Here is a 22,011-nt window from a genome sequence, read left to right as displayed (position 1 = left end):
AACAGTAAATATGGATTTATCTTGATCTTTCTTATCCATTGTATGATCTTAATTTCCATGCCTAGTTGACTGTATCAGACTTTAAGGACTACACTTTCCTAGGGTCTGCTCTTATTTTCTCAAAAATATCCTTCTTGCCTTGTATCATTGACATTACTTTTCACTGTCAAAACATGATTGGGATCAAATGGATGTATGGACTTCTATAATCATGATGTTCTGGGATTGCTTCTTACAATGAATGCTATCACTATCTTATGGGATCTTCTTTTACATCTTTTCCAGATTTCTAGTATTTATAGACTCTTATTGATAGTGTATTGTCATTCTTGTGCAGAGGACTAATGGTGTACCTAACATTGCCTATATTTATTGTACTCCACAAACTTGAGAAACTTTACCTGGATGATAATAGAAAAGAGATCCCTTATGGATTGCTTTATGCATTATTCTTTATCATTCCTATAGTTATTTGACATATAATCTTGTTCTAAGATTTATGTCTTTTACTCCGTATTTTCTGAGTTAACCTTGTGTAAACTCATTGATCTACATCTTGGATGCCTTCAAACTCAAACTCTATCAACTGTAATCTTATGGGCTTGTCATATGCACTGTTTAGGGACTACCTTGAATCTCTTTCTCTGTGAGGTCTATAACAATCTAAACCCTTTACCCATGATGTTATTTATTGGACTTCTTAATAATAACAGAGATAGAGATTAAGGAAATATAGCCTTTCCCTTGCATTACTAACAAACCCTAAGAGCTAAAAGACTGAAACTCCATCTTTAGAAGTTAGTACTTCAACAAACCCTTGTTAATGCATTTCTCCTCCAAATTTTTAAGAATAAATCCTTGTAATAGAGAGGGTTCTTTGAGTGAAGAGGTGAACTTTTTGTTGATGTTTTTTGCATATGGACTTTGAATTTTCTGCTTTGCATGCAATGATTAACTGCTTTGGATGAAACTTCATTTGGATCAAATGAAGGACAAGCTGAAAATACCACTAAACTACTTATGAACTCTTTAAAACTGGAAGTAGATATTAGATGCAAACATGGTTTTCTCTTCAAATTTTATTGGAGTTCTTAAAATGCCATCATAGACTTGTGTAAAGATAAACATGTAGTAGAAACCCTATCTCACTTAATGCTATGTGGATGAGGAAAGTACATGTTCTTAGTCTTTCAAATCCTTCTTACCACATTGGAAACCTTTTTCATTTAAAACATTCAATTTCTCTCTAAATGTTCAAAGATGTTTTTTGCCTTATTCAATGTGAAAATAGACAAATTTGGAGAGTCAAATCTTTTACTCAATATGAGGAGGAAATTTAAGTTTTATGACTTGATATATAGGCGCTAAAAGTATTTGGAGAAACCAAAGGATTCAACATCATTTTTTCCCTTTTCAATATTTCAAAATTGCAAAAATTTCCTCAAAAGACAATTGTACCCTATATAGAGCCATTTATTGACTTGAAGTTAAAAAATAGGCAATAGTACTAAGGTCTAACTCTCTCTTAAGGACTGTCATAAGCTCTCTATCATTCAAGTGCTTGATGATTATATTTTGTTGCTCTGTCTCTAAGCCTAAGGCTGCTATGAGTCTTCTATTAGCCCTGCTATATATCATTGGGTTGCTATTTGGTGCTACTACACTAAGACTACACTGCACTATGACTGCTCTCTGATGTGGCTTCATGTCAAATTTTTGATATGAAAGTTCACTATCTTATGTTGCATAAAAGTTAGTTTTATAACAATCACTAATGACTGTAGCTACCCTAAAAAAATGACTGCTCTTTTGTTGTAGTCATTACCTATGTGACTATCATAGTGACTGCTAATGTCTATAACATTGTCTTTCTCTTAGGATTGATTTGACCTTCATGAATGTATTATATACCCTAGGCTCTTGTCTTCATCCTTGCTATGTGGTCATGTTACAAGCCTTTTGCCTCTTTGAATCTCCAAATCTTGTAGATCTCTCTCTCTCTTTACTTGGGACTTTGGGACTGTATCAACACTTTTGGAGGACTACTCTCTCTTATCATAGTCATCCTTATCATAGGGTTATCAGTGGTTTTAATGTGCTCATCATCTTAATAGTCCTTCAAGACCATGATTTTCTTAGTGTGTTGCTATATGGTGATCCACAAGTCTTTTCTTCATGACTGTGTTTGATGATCAAAATTCGTAGGCACTGAAAAAATACATTTCTACTACTTTGTGCACCCTAAACCCCTATGTGTATTGATGTTGGATGAAGATGTTGCTCCTGAGGACCTTGCATGGTCTCCTCAATGATGATGTTTCTCTATCTTAGAGCCTAAGGCTGCTCAAACCTTTTCATAGTAGATCCTCATACATATGATTGTGGTAACCTTTATTCTGACTGTCAACCTTTAGCACAGTTATTGTGACTGTATTTTGTCAGTTATAACCCTACAAATGCTCTATAAATGGTGATTTGACCTTTGTAATGGCTTTGAACGGTGATATGGCTCTTTTCTGTGACTATCTTTGTGATCTAAGAGGACTGTAATTTGAGAGATCTACTCCTTGTCATTGTTTATTACCTTCCATTTGATCACTAATGATTGTGCTCTCCCATAGTGGCAAACTCATTGCTTTTACTTTAAGGATCTTCTATTACTAATTCTCTTTATAACTTATGGATCTAAAATATAATCTTGGCTCTATATGATGAATGTAACTTGTCTATTTTATGCTATGGACTCTTTGTATCCATCATCTAGGTCACCAACAATGCTTTATGGATCATGGTTATTTGATGTATGAGGTTTCCCATTGATATTTGATATTTAATGCTGCATTTTTTCTATTTGAGGGTGATCTCTTGAGACTGTGATCTTGAATTCATTGTCTTAGCACCCTTTTTAATCAACACAGCTCTACCTTAATGAGTATTGGATGTTTCTTTGATACCTTTCTACTCTTGAACTCATTGTATGCTCTTAGAAGGTGTCATGGGAAGAAACAGATAGTCATCAATACTGTTTGTCTTTTCTTTACACTGTGAACTATAAGATCTCTCCTACTTCCTTTAATCATGGCCTCCACTAATATTCATTTGACTATTTTAAGTCATGCGAGCAACTTGAGGACTATTCCTTTGTAAGTTTGATACTTCACATGCCACAAATTGTAACTTCTGTTGGCATTCTACACTCTTATGAGAATATTTGATGTTGTCATTGATGGCAACCAACTGGCAATCATCTGGCAACCAACCGGCAGATACCGGCACCGACAATAGACTTCTACATACACTGGCATTGGCAACAATACATACCAACACTCAAGCCGACATGGAATAAACTTTTGTATATTGTTTTGTAATGTAATTATCTTTTGTAAAAGCCAACATGGCATATTGTAAAAGACTCATATATGTATGAGATCTTATAGGTCATTTTTGTAAGGAAGATAGATGAGAAGTATAAGGCACTTTTGTATCAGATGATATAGTTGACAATGAAGGTTTTGGTTATTGACTAAGCTTAAATGGATACTAAACCTGGCATGAGAGATGTTGTTTTGATGCAGTAAATTGTATTGGATTTAGATTATTCTTTTAACTAGTCAGTGTGACTCTTTATTGAGCAGTGAGCTCTAGGCTGTTGGCCTCCCTACATGTGCAGGCCCCTCATTGTAAGTAGTATTTATTCATTTGCCAGTGAGTAAATATTGTGGGTCACAAATCCCACTGAGGGTTTTCCCACACCGAGTTTCCTCATTAAATATCTTGTGTTATGGTGTGTTTTCTATGTTGTATCTATTATTCTTATTTGCTGCATTAATTCTTATTTACTGGTACACTATTTTGTGATGCAAAGTTTTAAATAAGTATAAATATTTTGTAAACCAGTTAGACACTAATTCACCCCCCCCCTCTCAGTGTCTTTGGGACTATCATTGATTTTAACAATTGGTATCAGAGCCTGGTCCTCTATTTTCAAAAGCCTAACAGCTTGAGGAAGATTCTGACACCGGTACAGATGGAGAACTTAAGAAAACAGTTGGAAGGAGCCCTTGAAGATTTTGATGCAGAAAAGTTGAAGAATATCAAACTTGAAGATGATCTAAGGACTACACATGAATTCATTAAAGGACTTCAGAAGAACTTTTCTATAGTACAAAATAAAAGAAAAGAACTTCATGAGAAGATGCAGAAAGATGATGATGAAAAAGAAACTCTTAGAGATATTGCAAACAAGTTGAGACAAGAAAACAGTAATATGAAGAATAAAATGCAAGATACTTTGTTGCAATTGGAACATTGGCCAGTGGATGAGTTTGTATTCTAATTATTTCTATGTCTACACTGATTTTCTCTATGACCATATTTGTTGCAATTGAAACATTTGCCATTAAATTTATAAGCATTAGGTTGTCTTACCGGTTTGTTCTGATCTTGATTGTTTATAGTACCTGAACTTTCTCCAACTTCAAATCCAAGTCCATTAGTATCTCTATTAGGTTTCTGACTTTTCAGCATGTCATCAAGCTCCTCTGAACTTTTCTTGAATTTATCTTTGTGTTTATTTGCAGTAGCCAACTCATTTTCCATAATTCCAACTTGTCTCAAAAGCTCAGTTTTATCATATTGCATGTGAATCAGATCTATCTTCAACATATCATTTTCATGACTAAGTCTCAGATTTTCATTTCCAGCATCATTAAGTCTCCTAGTCAAGTCTTCTTCATTCTTTTTCCTGTCTTTAATATTTTTACATAACCTCGTAGTCATGGTCATAATTCAGAAAATTGCAGAATGAATGTGAAATGCTATGTTTGTGGAAGATATGGACATTTATCTAATCAATGCAGATCACAAACTGGTCAAGGATATGGAAAGGCTATTCAGAGGAATAATGTGACTTGTTATGCTTGTAACAAGATTGGACATATTGCCAAATTCTATAGAAGAAAGAATGCACCAGCAAACAATATGAGATCTAGCTTGAAGGGAAAAGAGAAGGTAGAAGAAGTAAAGCAAGAATTTTCCAAATAGTGGATTAAGAAAAGAGATCAAAGAACTAATGAAAGTATATCTTCACTGGTAGAACAGAGTAATCCTCCACCGGCAAGAGATTCTTCATCTAACTGAGGAATAATCTAATGAATACTAAGAGGGGGGGTAAATTAGTATTCCAAAAATTACTGAACTCAAACATTTTATTAGTCTAACAGTAAACTAGTATAACAATTTAACTAACAAATTGGTTAACACAAATGTAAACCAAACAACAAGTAAGGCATTCACCCACAAAAGCACAATCACCATAACACAAGAAATTTTGACGTGGAAACCCAAATGGGAAAAACCACAGTGAGATGAAACTCACAAGTAACTATCTGCAGAATAGTAACCAGACTAGTTAAGGTCAGACCGGTTAAGGTCATACAATGTTCTTTACTAGAACAGATCCTATTAGGAATCTCAATCTTTGTTAGGAGATAAGTCTGATTAAAGACTACCTTGTGAGAGGATTTTAGATCCACAAATGTGAGTCACCTTGTTAGAGGATTTACAAAGGCTTTTCTGGGCCTACCCGGTTAAGGGTTTCTAACTTGTCAAAGATGTGAGTAATCAACAAGTGAATGATCTAGCAAATAGCACAGTCTACTTAGTTAGATCCATGATAGCTCATTGCTAATGTATTTCAGCAGTACTTTAGTCTTCAGTAAATCCGCACTCTGTTACAGCACACAAACTTGATCTTTTTAGTTAAGATCGCAAATACAAGAACTCATCAACCACCACAAACCCTAACAGCTACACGCATAGTAAAACCCTAGACATGATGTCCTTAAAAGGAATCTAGTTTCATGTCGGTCCAATAGGATTACATTTCAAGTTCCTAGGTTCATTGTATCTAGACACATTTGGTAACACGACACAAAATCACCGTCAAAGTGTTAGTGGATGGTAACTCATCACAAAGACATACCGGTAGGTAACCCATCACAAAGTATTACCAGTTTATACAACTTTACCGATTACCAGTTGGTAACTCAGAGTAATACCAGTTTAACAGATTACCGGTTGGTAACTCAGAGTAATACCGATTTAACTATTAGACAGATTACTGGTTGACAAAAATGAAGACTAGGAAAATGATAACTGTCACTTCTAGTTCCTTTTCTCTATTCCGCTTGAGATCCTCGAACCGCTTGAGGTCCTCATGCCGCTTGAGATTGGTAAACACTTTCTGCAAGACACCGATAGTCTAAAGACTATAACATAATACTGGTTTGAAACAAATACCAGTTGAGCATAACTCATACATACAAAAAGTGATCTCATAGCAAGTGTGTGTCCATCAATGACAATCACAACATAATCATAAAAAATGCCAACAATCTCCCCCTTTGGCATTGATGGCAACACTTAGGAAAAATTTTGACGTCTAAGTGTTTTTACAAAAAAAATACTCCCCCTAAGCATATACACTATCCCTTTGCAGAAAAAAAAATGTATACTACTTCCTTACAGAGATAAACATGAGTATACATAGCATGCATCAAAATTTTAAATACCATAATACTTCTCCCCCTTTGCCAACAATGACAAAATACAGCTGAATAACCCCTTTTTCTATTAGTTGAATAAATGTTTATGACAATAAAGAGTGAAACTTGTCAAAAACTGATTTAAAGTCCTGCATAAATTGCTTCATGGATAAGGACCATGACTCAAGTAATGAGGTAGCAACCTCACTCTCTATTTGCATCTGGGATACATGTTCCTCCATGGCGTCCAAAGTATTCTTCTCTTGAGTAACCGTCAAGGCATCCAGATTGAGATAACACTTCTAAAGTATTTGCAGTCTTAGTAGTAGAACTAGTTGTAGTTCCTGCAAATCCTTGGTCTGGTTGCTGATCTCCAAATCAATTCTTGCAGCTTGAAGTTGAAACCGGTGAATGGTTTTCCCATAAGAGGTAAAGGAATCATATGGGGTCTTGAAGGTGCTTATGAATGTCTGCAAATCAGTTTGCAGTTTGTCTTTCTGGGCAAGCACATCATCAAAGAATAGATGGGGTAGACATATCATACTGAGCAGCAATTTCCCCTCATCCATTGCATCTTTGATGTCCTTCTGTGCCTTCTGCAGATCGAACCAGAGCTCATGTAACTTTTTCACCAAGGCAGTGTTCAAAGCCTTTTGATGCTCCTTCTTGGCATGCACTTTGGCAACCTCTTCCAGGCATTGTACTTGGTCCTCCACAACTGTGCATAAGAGTTTCAGTTGGGCTAGAGAGGAATCGGTACTGGGGAGGTTGGTATCGGGTATCAAACTGGTAAGAGTGTCCACTGTAGCTTGGATCACGTCTTGCTCCTTCTTCCTCCTTATCACCTCTAGGCATTCTTGAGAAAGCTTAATGCTTTGTAGCAACTCTGATTCATTAGCAGATTGGAGGTCAATGGGATTGGTAATGTCAGCCGATTTGTCTTGACTACCAGTTGCCATTGGGGTCTCCACCTGTGTGCTCTATGCCGCTTCCTCCTTCTCTTTGGCTCTTAACTTATCTTCTTCTGCCTTCTTTTGCTCCTCTACTTCTTGCTTTCTTTTCTCTTCTTCCTTCTTCTTCTCTTCTTCTTTCTGCTCCTTTTCTTCTTCATCCTTCTTCTTCTTCTCCTCTTCCTGCTTCTTCTTCTCCTCTTTCTGCTTCCTCTTCTCCTCTTCCTACTTCTTCTTCTCTTCTGCCTTTCTCTTCTCCTCTTCCTGCTTCCTCTTCTCCTCTTCCTTTCTCTTTTCTTCTTCCTGCCATTTCTGTTCTTCTTTCTTTTCTTCTTCCTTCTTCTTCTTCTCTTCCTCTTGATTCTTTTCTTCCTCTTTTCTCTTTTTCTCTTCTTCTACATGTTTCTTCTTTTCTTCTTCTTGTTGCTTCTTCTCTTTCTTTTCTTGCTCCTTGGCAGCCTTTTCTTTGTCCTGTTTTTCCTGTCCTTCCACTTCTGATGGTGTACCTAGAGTGACATTTTCACCATTCAAGGCATCAACATCAATAGAGTCCATTTGACCAGTGACCTGTTCTCCTTCACTGTCATATACCTCATCTGGTTTATTGGTTGCCGGTTCTTGCTCAGCTTTCCTATTGGCTTCAGCCACTTGATGCAACCTTAAAGCGGCTTGGGCATGAGAGTGGGTATCTTTTACCACTTCAAGAACTTTTCCTTCTAGCAACAAGAGTCTCCTTCTTCTCATGAAGAAGAGGCCTTTGTATTTTTCCATAGTTTCATAAAGTTCTGAATTTGACACATTAAGAAAATATTGTGCAAATATTTCCTCTCTTATTTCTTGTTCCTGTTGGTATTTTGGTATGGTTTTGTCATTGATGTCAACACCTACTAAAACACTAACACTTTGGAGATCCAGCAACATTCACCGACAAGCAAGTAACTATTGCACAGTTACTGGTATATAGTTCGCTGGTAGGATATAATGATCACCGACACTTGGAATGATATGGAAGACACCTGGTAATGTCGAAGACATCATGTGGACACTTTGTTTTGAAGAATTAATCATTGGTATAATCATATTTGCATATTTTCTTTTACTAGCAAATAGGTCCAGAGTAACCTAGGGTTACACTGGCAGGTTTATCTTTTCCAGATCAGCATGGCATGCTATGAAGATGATTTATTATTGTTCCAAATGCATTAAGCCGACATGTTTAATCGGTTATTGCATCGGATATTATATTGTTTGTAAAATGTTTTATTGTAATATCTTGTAGAGTTGACCTACTAAAATTGGTCTTAGGTTATGGTATAAATGTACGATCTTATTTGTAAGCTCGAATGTGGAATGCAAAAAAGAATAAAGAGAAGGTATATGCGAGATTAAGCAGAGCTATACACAAAGACATCATTTGAAGGTGAAGTTAGGTTTTTGTGGAAGCATATCAGCATTACACCGGTACTGAATCTAGCATATGAAGATGCTATTTTCTGCAGTACATTCTTATTGGATTTAACCATCCAACTATAGTCAGTGTGACTCCCATTCTGTGATTGAGCAGTGAGCTCTAGGCTGTTGGCCTTTCTGCATGTGCAGACCCCATATATGTACACTTACTATCTGCAATAGTATCATCTGATTGTGGGTAAGGTTTCCCACCATGGTTTTTCCCCTTACAGGGTTTCCACGTACAAATATTGGTGTTATGTATTGTGGATGACTTTATGTTTATGTTTCATGCATTAATCTTTACCGGTATAACAATTAACTGTTAACACTGTCTACCGGCATACTTAACTGGCTTACCGGTATTAAGCATTAAGTTGGTTAAGTTGTTTTTGGTTTGAATTATTAGACAGCTAATTCACCCTCCTCTCTCAGTTGTCTCTGGGACCTAACAGTTCCTTCTCTATGGCAATGCGCCATTTGTTATCTAAAGAATTATATAAAGAATCCAGTGTCACAGATCTAATTTCTGATGGCGACCGGTCATTAACACATAAATATTGAATGACTTCCTGTTCAACTTCCTCTTTCTCATTGTCATTAAAATCATCAAAATATTCTTGCAAATCACTAAGCAATTTTCTTCTAATATTCTTAATAGTTCTTTGACAATGTGTCAAAGGTTTGTAGGAGGAAATATCAATATTTAGCGGTGCAGATGTTGCCAGTTCACTCTTTGTCTTTTTCCTCGTTTGCCTAGTCTTCTTAGGTTGTTCTTCAGACACAGTGTCCTATGAGTCCAGTGTGGTGTCTTTTGTCTTCTGCTTTCTCTCAAAGACTTTGGTGGGTTCAGCTTCCAATTTCTTCTTTGCTGGTGACTGCTTGGTCACTTTGGGACTTGCTGTGGTAACCAATGCCGATACTGAAGGCACTACCTTTCCCTTCTTTACTGGTGGTTCTTCAACTGGTGTAACCCTTTCCAAATAGGTGTCGGTTCTCTTTGCCTTTGGATCAAGGGGCGAGGTGAGTAGGGTAGAGGCATACCCATCTAGCATGTCATACATTATCTCATATCTCATCGGTTCCACTTCTTCCTGTCTAGGCTCAACCGCCTCCATTATGCACTCATCAACTCTGATGGTGAAGCAGATGTCATCTTCATATTTCTTGACAATATCACCTGATATTCTCACTCTTTGGCTCATTTTGCGTTTGAACTCATCAAAGTATTTGTTCAAAACTTCTGGATAACTAGTTCCAACTGCTTGAAGGATTTCCTTGATTTGCTTTGTAACCGGTTGGTCGGTAGACCACTGAATATCTATGACTCTTGGGAAGTAACCTTGGAAGTAGAAGAACAACCCAACCAATAGTTGTCCAAACTTAAATCTCAAGGCATTGTCTTGTTTAATCGACTTTAGGTTCACCAGAAGTTGCCTTTTCATACAGGTGTATAAGTCAAATGATGCATCTTCCATGATCATCTGGTAGGCAGCATTTACCACTGCAACAGAGACAGAGTTGATCTTGCTAGCATAAAATGTCCGATAACCTATTACCATGCATGCATATTTGACCAGATCATCCTTGATGGGATTGGTGGTCATTCCCCGTTGGTCACTCACAGAACCGGTGAGCTTGGTCATTTCCGTCTTGCTGATCTTCCTTAGGGCTGGCACTTCACCAACGTTATAGAAACTGGTGACGGCATGAATCGCTTCTAGTGTGATCTCATGCGTCTGCTCTAAGTACATTTTATCACCATGCACTCTGCTCAAAATGATGCGGATGTGATCATCTGAAAACTCTTCAAGGAAATAGACTGCATTGTGAAGCTTCTTCTTTTCTAGGATGCTAAATTCTGGTTTAATCTTCTTATCCTTCCTGCAGAACAAACTCAACTGGGAATGGATTACAAGAGATCCACTATAACACTAGTAGGTATTTAAGATAGGGCATTGTATTTTGCCTTCCATTGAATGAAGTCTACTGGATCAACGGGTGCACTAGGGCTAAAGTGTGATGTGGAAGCTATGATAAACATAGAAATTTGATAAATACCTTCGTAATTTGAAATTTAGGGCTTGCAAATTACACTTCACCACACACTCCTTCGGTTGCTGAAATACCGCTTTGTGTTCTATACTTGACCGATTGATATTCGCTTCTGATTCTTCTTCAAGATTTTGAAAATTCTTCAAATCGCAATCCAAATCACTTTTCGTCACTCAGTGCAAAAAAAAAAACTTCTTCGCTTGAGAATTGATAAGTGAAAAATGACTTGAAAAATCCTTTTAAACAAGTTCTCCACCTACCATAATAAATGCTCCACTATTAAGGCATAAACCCTAATTTGCCTTTTACTATTTCTGGTCTTCTGCCAGTTGACAAGTATCACTTACCGGTTAAGGTCTTTTACTGGTGTAAACTGAGGGTTTGAGATATTTCACCGTTTGCTCCCCCTAAGCTTTTCTAATGCTTAGTTTGCTAGTTCAGTGACTTTCACACTAGGTGCAGAAACTGGTTCTTCTTGAATCACTTCTTCTGGCTACTTCTTCCAATTTTTCTTCATTTCGTCTTGAATGGTTTCAACATCTATCTTTCCTTCCAGAGTTACTGGTATATCATCAGATATATTCTTTCTCATTCTGCAGAATCTTGTTGTATGACCCGGCTTGTTGCAATGATAGCAAATCATTCCAGGTTCTCTCCAAGGTCCATTGTTCATGTTTCCATTCTTCCTTCTGCATGTTGCAGCAGTGTGACCATTACTATGACAGATCAAACAGGTTGCTCTCCATCTAGTTGCTGCTTGATAGCCACTATTTCCTGACTGATAATTATAAGTATTAAACTGGTTTGGGTTTTGGTTCCCAGAGGGTTCAGAAAAAGCTCCTTTACTCCTTTGAGGATACCTTTCGGTGTTGTGCATGACAGACTTGCATTCAAATGCTCTATGCCCAAACTTGTTGCATGCATAACAATTACCATTGAATCTATTGGGTCTAGGCTTATTGTTTAGAAAATAAGGAAAGTTATTGTAAGCCTTACTTCTACATACATTAGCAGTGTGTCCTTCCTTGAGATAATTAAAGCAAACAGGTTTGAACTTTTGCTTACCTTTATCCTTTGGTGTCGGTTGTTTCTTTGATGCTCCATCTTTTGTTCTAGAGGTCTCACCTTCCTCATATTTAGAGAAACCAAGTCCATTGGTATTCTTTACCAATTTAGTTGATTCAAGCTTCTTCTCTAGCTTGACAGTGCTCTTATTGAATTTGGCAAGTATTTCGTTTGACTCAGTAAGTTCTTTGGTAATAGCAGCATTGGATTCCTTCAAGGTTGCATTCTCAGAAACAACCATGTGTAGTTCACCTTGCATTTCTTCCTTTTCCATTTTATTTTCATGAAAATGAGCAGTAAGTGCACTGATCTCTTGCTTCAGCTTGGAGATCTCATGATCTTTTTCTTTTACCAGATCTTCATCTTTCCTCCAGTTCTCAAGCTCTTGACACATTCTGATAGTTAGTCCTTCAAGTTCCCTTCTTAGGTTGGCATTGGACTCATTCAATTTTTCAACTTCTTGAACTAGGGCTTCCATGTTTGCTTCATCAGAAGAACTATTTTCAGTTAGTTCCATCAGTTTTTCAGCATGCTCTATTCTTTTTGCCTAAGAGGCCTTATATTTGACTTTAAGTTCATCATAGGTTTTCTCAGTCTGAGTGAGTTGATAAGTAAGTTCCCTCATAGTGTATTCCCCCATACCTCTTTCCAAGTGGTTAGACTTATAGAAAGGTTGGCTTTGGTACCAATTGATGAATACTAAGAGGGGGGGGTGAATTAGTATTCCAAAAATTACTAAACTCAAACACTTTATCAGTCTAGCAGTAAACCGGTATAACAGTTTAACTAACAAACCGGTTAACACAAATGCAAACCAAATAGAAAGTAAGGCATTCACCCACAGAAGCACAATCACCATAACATGAGAGATTTTGAAATGGAAACCCAAATGGGAAAAACCATGGTGAGATGAAACTCACAAGTAACTATCTGCAGAATAGTAACCAGACTGGTTAAGGTCAAACTGGTTAAGGTCATACAATGTTCTTTACCAGAATAGATCCTGTTAGGAATCTCCATCTTTGTTAGGAGATAAGTCTGATTAAAGACTACCTTGTGAGAGGATTTTAGATCCATAGATGTGAATCACCTTGTTAGAGGATTTACAAAGGCTTTTCTGGGCCTACCCGATTAAGGGTTTCTAACTTGTCAAAGATGTGAGTATTCAACAAGTGAATGATCTAGCAAATAGCACAGTCTGCTTGGTTAGATCCATGATAGGTCATTGCTAATGCATTTCAGCAGTACTTTAGTTTTCAGTAAATCCACACTCTGTTACAGCACACAGACCTGACCTTTTTAGTTAAGATCACACATACAAGAACTCATCAACCACCACAAACCCTAACAGCTACACGCATACTAAAACCCTAGACATGATGTCCTTAAACGAAATCTGATTTCATGTCGGTCCAATAGGATTATATTGCAAGTTCCTAGGTTCATTGTATCTAGACACATTTGGTAACACGACACAAAATCACCATCACAGTGTTGTGGATGGTAACTCATCACAAAGATATACTGGTAGGTAAATCATCACAGAGTATTACTAGTTTATACAACTTTACCAATTACCAATTGGTAACTCAGAGTAATACCGGTTTAACAGATTACCGGTTGGTAACTCAGAGTAATACCGGTTGACAAAAATGAAGACTGGGAAAATCATAACTGCCACTTCTAGTTCCTTTGCTCCATTTCGCTTGAGATCCTCGAACCACTTGAGGTCCTCATGCCGCTTGAGATTGGTAAACAATTTTTGCAAGACACCGATAGTCTAAAGACTATAATATAATACCGGTTTGAAACAAATACCGGTTGAGCATAACTCATACATACAAAAATTGATCTTATAGCAAGTGTGTGTCCATCAATGACAATCACAACATAATCCCTTGGGGGTATGGCAGTGAATTGAAAAACATGCATTCTACCCTTGGTTGATGGTGAGAAGATACATTTCCTCTTTACCGGCAGATGTGTTAAGTTTTCACTTAACCGACGAGCATTTAATGATGTTTTGAAGGAATTTTTGGTTATAAAGCACCGAGAAACCCTCATTTCAAACTCACCAAGTATTCAAACTTTCTGTGAGCGCAAAATAGAGCAAAGGCATTCAAGGCGAATCTGAGAAGTGTTTTTCAAGCATTCAGCAAACATCTGGATAAGAGGTATTTTTCATAATGGCTACTTCATCTTCTGGTCCTGAATTTATTCTGAACCCTACCATTGTGGAGAATGTGAAATGCCCTACGCTTGTTTTCAAGATAATTCATGAGATTGCGAAGCAAGACGACTCTGTAGGATCTTTTTCAAAAATACCTAAGGGAGTAGCATTTGTAGAAGACCCTAGGATTTATATACATTGCAATATAGAAGATCTAGGATTTGAGGAGTTAATGAAAATGATTAATAAGGTCATTGTGATGAACATGGAATTTTTAAACCCGAACACAAGATTGTGGAAACTTTAGGTTTTGTGGAGATACTGAATATCCCTCAATTTACAAAGGAAGTGGTAAGGATTGTATTGAGTAGAGAACATGGAGAATTCTTATGGTTGGATTCTATTTGCAAGATAACCCAACAAGCAATTGGGATAGTTACAGGTTTACCCTCAACCGGTAGTAGACCTAATAAGACAAAGAAGATTCCCAACAAAATGGTGACAAGCCTAACCAGAGCAACATCTGACAATAGATCACTTAGAGTAAATGACATTAAGGACATTAATGTGAGATATGTAAGTATGGTTCTTGGATACAAAGCCACACATGCTAACAGGATCAATTTTGTTTCCAGTCTTTGTATTTACAGTGCACATGAAATGATAAACAATAATGCTAAGATAGATGTGTGTGAATAGTTAAAAGATGAGCTTATTGACAACCTGAAAAAGATTAAGGGAGACAAGAAGGGTACTTTCCGCTTTGGAAACCTTATGGTATGTTTGATGCTATATTTCACCAAAGAGATCCCCATTATAGGACCCAAAGACTTTGTTTATGATATACCAGTAGGAAAACAACTACAGGAAGCTTTTATTGGCATGGGAACTGATAGAGACAACAACATAAACATATTACTTTAAAACTTTCCAATCTAAGATGAGAGCTAGGGAAAGGATTCCTCAAAGCATAGTTGAGAAATATGACAAGGAAACCTATTTTGTCATCAAAAGAGATGAAACTTGGATGGAAGTAGTAAGCCCTAGAACTATTTGGGTGACTGAAATGGGTTATGAGGTTGATCTACATGTTCTAGAAATGTATGCAAAAGCACTGCTTGATGAACATAGAGAGCCATCTGAAGAATTCTTTGGAAATGCAGAAACCATAGAGAATAAATTGTCTATGCAGAAAAGGACTAAGAGAAGAGAAAAATATATTAGGGATGCATCAAAGAAAGTAAAGAAAATCAAAGAAAATGTCATGAACCTTAGTGGCATGTCGGCTAGTGAGCTTGAAGGACTTCAACTGGAGGCACATATTTCACTGGTTGACACATCTTCTTGGCAGTGATAGTAGTAAGGCAACTAAGTTCAAAAGAGTGGAAAGGAAGAGAAAACCCTCATCGGTACCCTCTCCTTCTCCAAAGAAAACAATAACATTAAGGAAGAAATAGCAGGCGGTTAGGGAACCCAAGAATAAAAAGACACTGACAAACCCCACATTGAATGACTTACTTAATGAAAAAGGTAATTTGTCTAATGTGATCAAATGATATACTTCTTCAAATGATACTGATAGAAACACTATTGAAGAAAGCATTATTCTTCATTTAGACATTTATAAGAAATTTCTGATTGAAGTTGTTGAGGAGCTACCAAATGATCTCTACATGAGACTTGAAGCTAAAATGCTATCAATGATGGAATTATACAAGAATCTGAAAGTTGAAGCACTCTTGGCAATTCACCCGATTAACTCCAAAGAAGAAATTGATGAACATATTTCTGAGGCTAACCAATCAGTATTTGCTAGTGGACACCGGTAGGTAAGCCTGATGGCTGGTAGAGTGAAGGAAATTGTAGAAGAAACAACGGACAATTGGGATATATTATTTGTGGAGAAAGAAAAATAAGAGGAAATGAACAGACCTAAGAAGACATTTAAGGTTTATCAAAAGGATAAAGGTAAAGGAAAAATTGGTGGAGTTCCAAACATTAAGATTACTGACAATCTTCCACCGCCACCTTTGGATACTGCACCGGTACACTCAAAAGATCCACCAGTTATTGAAACTGAAGGAATAAGACATGATGATACAAATTTTGAATCATAGATATTTTTTACAATGAATGTGGATACTCAAGAGGTAAACATTGTTGTGGATAAGGATAACTCTAAAGTTAAGGTAGACAATGTTGACTGTAGTAACATAGCAGAGAAACCAGTAGAAATTGTTGAAACTATGACATCAACACAAATAAACCAACCGACACCGACTGAAAAACCTACTGAAGATAAAGGTACCTGCACAGGGCCACCAGATACTGAGATACCGACAGAGAAACAAACTGAGGCAGATGTACACATAGAAACAAAGAAACTGGCAATCACAGAGACATTGAAACTATGATGCTAAAAATGTGGTTAGTATAAGAGGCATACACATATAATGAGATAATATAATATAATTGAAAAGCTTAATTGAACAACTAAATCAAAGATGCAAACCACAAGCCTTCCTTGAAATGTCCAATTTTCCTCTATTCTTGAGGACCTTGAAGGTGTTGGATTGATGGGCTCTCAGCGGAGCAATGACCTCCAAAGTGACAACTCAAGAATTGAGTAGCTAATTGATCATGATTGACTATGGAGATGATATGAAATACATGATTTAAGAACCTAGATGAACATGCTATGATAAATCCAAAGATAATTACTAGATAATTGAAATGCAAATTGCCTATAGTAATGATGCCTAAATCGATATGAGATGGGATCGATATGCCTATAATAACAATGCATAAAATGATATGAGATCGGGTCCTTATTGCTCCAAAATGAGGGGTATTTATAGGATTTCCAAGGCCAAAGCTGAGGTGGCAGGAATCGACGGTCCAGATTTGATCTGAAGATATCAAGGGCCAAGATTGAGGAAGTTGGAGAAGAGGTTGGAGGAAGGGACACTTTTCATCTCTGTGGTGACAAGTGTCAAAGAGCCTTGCTCATGAGAGGGAAAGTGTCCAAGGGAGGAGACGTGGCAAAAGTGCCATGTGTCTCAAGGAGAGAATATCCACACCATGGGAGGTTAGGATAAGGAGGTTAGAATGTGCAAGATAGGATAGGGTTAGTTAGACCCAAGATTAGATTGAATGGGTTAAGTTAGGGGATGGTTAGGTTGGGTGGTTAAAGTTAGGAGCCATGTGCTCATTTGAATTTAGAAATTCAAATAATTAGAAAATGGTAATTAATCTCAACAAACTTGAGTTTGTTAATCTTAATTAGGGATTAGAAGAATTGATTAGTATGGGGAGACATTAATTAATTTAGAATTAATTAATCAAAGGCGGATATGAGATGAACTATATAAATAAATCATTTAGATTTATTTACTAGTAAATGAATAGAGAAATTAATTAAATTGCTTGTGAATTCAATTAATTGGGAAGGGGAATTAATCAAATAACTGCGTATTTAATTAACTATCTTCAGACCATTTTTAGGTGTATACATTTTGCCCCTCTTTGAAGCGATGTGTGACGACGCGTTGGTTCAAAGAAAACTTGATTGATGATGTTGCTGATATTGATTCTGATAGGATGCAGATTCGATATTGATTGGATGCAGATTTGGTTTCGATGTGATACTAATTTGATTTGGAGATGATAAATCTCAATATGATGTCGATTCAATTTTGGAGATGATAAATCTCGATATGATACTGATTTGATTTTTGAAGATGATAAATCTCGATATGATACTGATTCAATTTTTGGAGGTGATAAATCTTGATATGATACGGTTTTGATTTTGGAGATGATAAATCTCGATATGATGTCCCAGACTCGGATTGATAAAAATTGATGCGAGGATGCCCCCTTGGGAGATGAATCGGATAATTTTTGAATGTTTTTGAATTTTTCACGATTTTTTGATTTTTTTGAAATTTTTGAAATGTTTAGATTTTTAATGATTTTCTGATGTTTAGAGATTTGTAGAGTCAATCTGATTCATTTCTCGATAAATTTTTTGAAAATGTCGTCTTGCTAGACTGATTAGTTGATTAGATGATTAACAATAAGTGGAATAAAAATCCCACTTAAATGCCCTATTATGAGTTTAAAAAGGTGAAATCCTTTTTTCACTCCTCATTTGTGTACTGCAGTTGTTGGAGAAAAATTGCTCTGGAGGAAGGAAATGGTGATCTTGTATCACCAGCATAGGTTCGAGCGAGTTTGGCGATATGAGCGTCCTTCGGCATATGGTCCACTGGTACATACTTCGAGAAAATCCAGCTTTGTTGATTTTTTTAAAAAAATTAGCTGTTAGCATAAAAAATCATTTTTTAGTGTTTTCGTCAGATGGGTTGGGGAGAAAATTGCATTTTTGAGATGGGTTTTTTGAATAGTGAAATGGGTTTTTTGGATTTTTTTTTCAATTTTTGAAATTTTTGAAAATTGGGCGGGAGAGGGAAAAGGTGGGTAGTGGAGGCCTGGTGGCGGCCGCCACCGGCGCCACCACTGGCGCCACCACGGGAGGCACTATCGACACCACCGCGGGCGTCGCGGGAGGCACCGCCGCGGGCGCCATAGGTGTTGCGGGCGGCGCCGCTGGCGCCACCGCGGGCGATGCGGGAGGCACCACCGGTGACACTGTGGGCGGCGCTGCCTGCGCCAGTGCAGGGCTTAACATTTTTTTTTTATATTTTATTTTATTTTACTTATTTATTTATTTATTTGGTTTTTCGATGAGTTTTTTTGGTTTTTTTGGTCTTTTTCGGTTTTGATTTTAAATTGATGATTTTTGCGATTTTTTATTTCAATTTGATGATTGGTTGATGATTTTTTGTGATTTTTTATTTCAATTTGGCGATTGGTTGATGACTTTTTTGCGATTTTTTATTTCAATTTGGCGATTGGTTGATGATTTTTTTCCGATTTTTGATTTTGATGAGTTTTTCGATTTTTTGATTCTTCAAATTTGCTGTCAATCAAATTTGATTTTTGAAAGGGTAAGATTTGATTTGATTTTTTAATTTTTGATAATGTAAAGTTTGATTAGCTATCTAATTGATAAAATTAGACACTCCTGATTGATAAATTTGATGATCAGTAATGATTATCTCGATGCATTCGCGAAATGAGATAAGATTGATAATAACCTCATGATAGATGAACGTCATTGATAGGGGCCCAATGAGATTTGATAAAAATCTCATTTGAGCAAAATAGACCGATAGATAGATTGATTTGATAGATAGATAAATCTAGAAACTAATATGATGAAGCGATTTGATTGCAGGAGCACTTTAGCGTTCTTCAATCTCGGGAGAGTTTCCCAAAGATATGGATGCTGATACCTCACCTTAGTCAGGCGGAGCGAGATCACATTAGCAGATGTGGTCTGTCTTCCCTTCTTGACATGCCCTGACCTCTGATAAACTGGGGATTACTGACAGCTTTAGCAGAGTGCTAGCATAGTGAACATAACACGTTTCACTTGCCGACTGGAGAGATGACGGTGACACCCGAGGATGTCTACCGAATTTTGTGGATCCCTGTGATGGGCGATTTAGTATATTATGATCTCAGTGAGTTGGGTGGGATAGAGGCACTTTGTCACGTGTTTGAGGATGACAAGATCGGCGGGTATGATATTGTGTGGTAGGAGATGTTAGAGCTAGGGTATACCATGTTACCGACTATGCTTGCTGGGTTTATTGGAGGCTTCCTTTGTCCTGATCATAGGTCAAAGGGATTATCTATTGGATGGGGTCGTCTGCTTGAGCAGATGGTGATAGAGGGGACCTGATTTTCATGGGGATCATGTATGCTAACGCACTTGTATCATGACTTGCACCAAGTTGTATACCAAGGATCAGTTGCATTATCAGCAAGGGTGACTTTGCTTCAGATATGGGCTTGGGAACATTTACCTATCACACAACCATTGGCGGACAGAGAGAGACTTGTAGGTAGACCTTATGCTGATGGGTATCCTAGTGTCATTGTCCAGCAAAGCTAGGCAAATTAGAGTACTGGAGACGGACTTTGGATGACCTAGATATTGTGATATGGAGGCCATACAGGGACTGCGAGATTTGGCCCGAGGATGTAGCAAAGATGCCATATGTATTCATGACGTGATATTTGATTGGCTTGACACCTTACGTCATCGAGCGATTCCCTTGTATGAGAGTGTTGAGATAGTATGGCAGGATACAGGGGATACCATAGGGTACAACTCATTATGCTTGTCAGAGATTGGATGTGGCTACTTCAGGGCCTTCTATTTCATATGACCATTCCTATGCAGAGTATCGATCATTGGGGCCTATGGATTGGGATTATCTTCCAGGCATGATGGATAGTGAGATGACACATGAGTATGTCGTGTATTGTATTGCACATAGGTTTCTGAGGTTGACATGTCCGGATGAGCCAAAGCCAGTGTTAGATGAGGATGAGGAGAGGCCATGACGTAGAGCTCCTAGATGATGGAGGGATGGTAGAGACAAAGATGATAGTGGAGATGGAGATGGATATGGAGGAGATGCAAGAGATCAGGGTGCTGGGGAGGATGATGGAGGAGATGATGATGGGGGGGATGGGGGAGATGATGATGAGGGAGATGGTCGAGCAATGGTAGTGGCAGCGATGGGCACACCAGGAGCTAGTAGTTCCAGATCTGCTAGGGATGTATATACAGATTGGATGGCCTAGATGGTCAGACGTAGGAGATCAGGTCCAGTGGATTAGGAGCATCAGGTTCCAGAGCAGGAGGGATCCCCAGTTGAGTAGGTACCTACGACAGTATCATGGGCTGAGCAGCCACAGGTAGAGGCACCTCAATGGATCCTCATTAGGATGTTGTCGCATCAATAGCAGGCTCATATTACAGACTTACAGGCTCAGGTTCAGTAGCTAGAGAGTCGACTAGCAGAGAGGGACTCTCAGATGGCCCAGCTAGAGACTTGGATGGCTTCTCTCCTAGTCGAGAGAGACACAACTATGGATAGGTGTCGACAGGCTAAGACATAGGTACAGTTGTCAAGAGGGTCTACTTCAGGGAAGAACGCCCTAAAGATGATGCGCTAGGGGATTCAAGAGGTCGAGTATTATAGGACATTATACTTTACTGTTGTTCCTCCTGAGTGGAGGGCTCCAGGATTTTCACAGCTGAGCAGGAGATCGGGATAGAGCCAGACTAAGAGTCGAGGAGTGACAGGCCCACTTCAGAGAGCTCCCCCAGGTGGGGACTCAGGTACAGGGGTATTAGCTGGTGCTACTCTACCTGCCACATCAGGACAGAGTTCTGCTCTACGTCCGAGTGGTCACACTGATATGGGACATTGATCTATTTATGTACACACCTTTTTGTGTTGAGATATTGATGATTCCTATGATTTAGATTTGTGATGTATCTCCTATATTTTGTGATATCATTGTACCTTGGATATTGGTCTTGTTTTGATGATATGATATGCAGTCGATCCTATTCGTTGTACATGACCTATGAGATGATGGATGCATTCTATTTGGTATATTATTATGATGTGCAGTTACTTTCATGATGTATGCTTGATGTATGCTTTAATTTATATATGCTTATGAATTCTAGATGATGGATATATGATGATGCAGTATTTACATGATGTATGCAAATGCAATTATGTATGGTGATGCTTATAATTTCTATGCGATGTTTGTGCGATTGCAATGCTTTCTATGTTTATATTTTTTTATGATTTTCTCATGCATGTTAATATGAGATGGA

Source organism: Cryptomeria japonica, chromosome 11, assembly GCF_030272615.1.
Source record: "Cryptomeria japonica chromosome 11, Sugi_1.0, whole genome shotgun sequence".
In the NCBI taxonomy this organism is placed as follows: domain Eukaryota; kingdom Viridiplantae; phylum Streptophyta; class Pinopsida; order Cupressales; family Cupressaceae; genus Cryptomeria; species Cryptomeria japonica.
This window is presented reverse-complemented; position numbering follows the sequence as displayed.